Here is a 2,864-nt window from a genome sequence, read left to right as displayed (position 1 = left end):
TTGTATCATATTTTTTCTCGCCTTCGGTACGTAATGTGTGACATGTATTACTTCATCGCTCCATAAAAGGTTTGAACTGTTTATTTGGTTTGTGCACTTATTTCACGAAAGTGTTCATCATACGTTGCCCTCAGAGCCGCGTCTTGAGGATTGGCCTGCCTTTCACACTTTGCTCTCGGTTCAGAAGCCCAGAATTCAGCATTGGTTGTACGCCATTTGCAGGCATAATCCAAACATTGTGCCAAGCAGGCCGAGGCGCAGAAACATGCAGCCGCTGCCACCTCAACTTGACGTTAACCTGAGCAGCTAGGCGGCCATAAGCGCGAATGCATCACCACCACAGCCAACGTGGCCACCGACTCGGTTTGAGGTCTTTTCTTTACACACTAGCTCCTTGGTTCTATGTTCTTAGATTGGTCTGTGTCCACAGATTGACGGCAAATGATTTTGCTGGTGTACCAAATGCATTGCTAATGCAATAAAAAGACAAGCAAAAAGAATGAACGCGAACAGCCGTGCACGTGCCCCTTAAGGGCAAATGCACCTCCTGGAGGACTCCGACGTGAATGTCTGTAACACTGGCTGTGAACCCGTGCACATTCAGCCACTGATCACGGGAACATTACCAGCTCGGAAATCACTTGTAGCACGGAGATGGAACGGAGACAGAGTTATGGGCCAAAGAGCTCGGCACCTTACCAGCGGTCCGGGTGTGACGGCGGATGTGCGGGGTAACTTTCAAGGACGTCTCGCAACCTAGTTTTAAGGGTTAGTTGCGGACCCTTGTCTGCTGTCTAGCATTGTTATCCTGTATACAGTTACTGATCGTATCCATTTCTGTAAGACATGGTGACCCTTCAATTTTTTTAGCTGGAACAAAGAAATCGCTGCAGGGAAGGATGCAACCTTTAAGGCACATTTGTGTCTTCAAGGGCACCCTGGAAAAGCTGGGCTAAGGCAGTGGACTGCCTTCAAACACTTTGCTGGTACAAACAGCTTTGTAGCCGATCAGAGCATAGCAGCCAAGACGTCAACACCACGCTATACTTGGAACGTGAGTTGGTACATAATGTTCTTAGTCGACATTCCTGGCAGAAAGCAACTTCATACTTCGCTGGCACTCTTCGGTAAGAATTTCAGCTTATTTAGGAGGACCAAGAATGGTTTACCGCCATCATTGGACTGGTTCCTAACAGAGCTGCCTAGAACTTAAATGTGACCTAGACAAAATTCCTGGATTTCCTGTTCTAATACAACTGTAGAAGGTTCTGAGCATCAAACATAGTAAAGTTTTTAAGTCGAAATATATTGAGCGCTCCGAAGGTAAAGTACGGTCCACAAACTTCAGTAGACATTGAGCATTCTTTTTCCGCCAACACACACCTTGCTGAAAGGAGACTCTGAGCCCGAAAACAATTACATGGTTCTACTTTGTCACTTTTGACGAATAAAAAAAAATAAAGTAAAAAATAAATATTTGCTGTTTTACACATATGCTTCAAGTTGACTCAGATCCATAACATACACGTCGGGCTCTACAGTCTGATTCACTGCAGATAGTCCACGGGCACTGTAAGGTCCACTTATGAGATTAGCGGCCAGGCGCCCGGGCTGCGCGTGAGAACCCGCCGCTCTGTCTGGCGACGTAGCACTGCCGACACTGCGCTACAGTCGACGCTAATTGGTCACGGCGTGCGCGGGAGACGGATTGTCTGGCCCACCGCGTGCCACAAGGATAATCCCCCATTGAGAAGGCAGACTGCGGCGCCGGATTCCAGGAACGTCTACTTGACGCGCGGAGGTGGTGGGATTACCGGCGTCCGGACAAGCGCCGCACGAGTCTCTATTGTTAACACGTCCCGGTCAGCATGACGCACAGTCGCGTCTTTCGCGCTCATCCCTCGGGGTCGTACGCGTTTTCTGGCCCGCGGGCGGTCCGTTGACCTGAGATAGCGGCGCCTCATTGAATATTCCGTGACGTGCTGAGTGACAGCTGTCTACGTGAATTCGGGCACTCCCATACGCGTGTACGAACGCTAAAGGGACGTTCCCGAGAGAGGGTGATCTCGAGGTTATATAAGGCCGAACTTGGCCGTTGGAAATGGTTCTTGTCTGAGCGCTGAGCTGGCAGTTCCCGGCGGGACAAGGAGTCTCGACCGTTAACGCTAGGTTGGGATTTAAGAGCCCCCTAGTCGAGGTTAAGATCACGTCGGAGGTTTAGGGTGCAGCGCCGCACCGGGCAACTAGACGGATCTTGCGGCGAGACAGAGTCTCGGCCGTGGTTTCTCGAGCTGTTTGTGTACGCTCCGAGAATAGGAGAGTTAGACGAAGTTGTGGAGCTCGAGTGATTTGTGCGCACTCGGAGCTAGCGTCTAGCTGAAGTTTGCAGTTTTTCCTTTATTATTCAGGTACCCAGTTTTCCCACTGTAAATAGCTGCATATAAACCCTTCGTTTCATTTAATCAACCTCAACGCCTCGAGTTCGTCAATTCGACTGCCGTCTCCAAGAACTTCAACACCATCGCCCAGCCAGCCACCTGCCAAATCAACCGGAGCCCGGGCGATTGGGTTCCTGATCGACACCGGACTTCGGGGAAACGATCTTTACTGGCGCTATCGACAGGATTTGGCAGAAGAAATCACTAGGCCGCAACCAGGGGCAGCAAGCAGACGCAAGCCCGCCTTCATCGGCGGCAGCCGAGCTCCGCGCGGAGGGGAGCGGCAGAGCGAAGCCAGCGCACGGAGCCAGCGACGCGGCAGCCGACCACCGGAGGTGCGGGTGAGTGGGATTTCTTGCGCTTCGTTGTGGCGGTGTAGGCTGAGTCTGGGGTTGCATGGTAGTCACGCTGAGCATGCAGACGAAC

The sequence above is a fragment of the Haemaphysalis longicornis genome, unplaced genomic scaffold (genome assembly GCF_048455015.1).
Source record: "Haemaphysalis longicornis isolate Haplotype H1 unplaced genomic scaffold, Haemaphysalis longicornis Haplotype H1 scaffold_1, whole genome shotgun sequence".
NCBI classification, from domain to species: Eukaryota; Metazoa; Arthropoda; class Arachnida; order Ixodida; family Ixodidae; genus Haemaphysalis; species Haemaphysalis longicornis.
Note: the sequence above shows the minus strand (reverse complement) of the source record.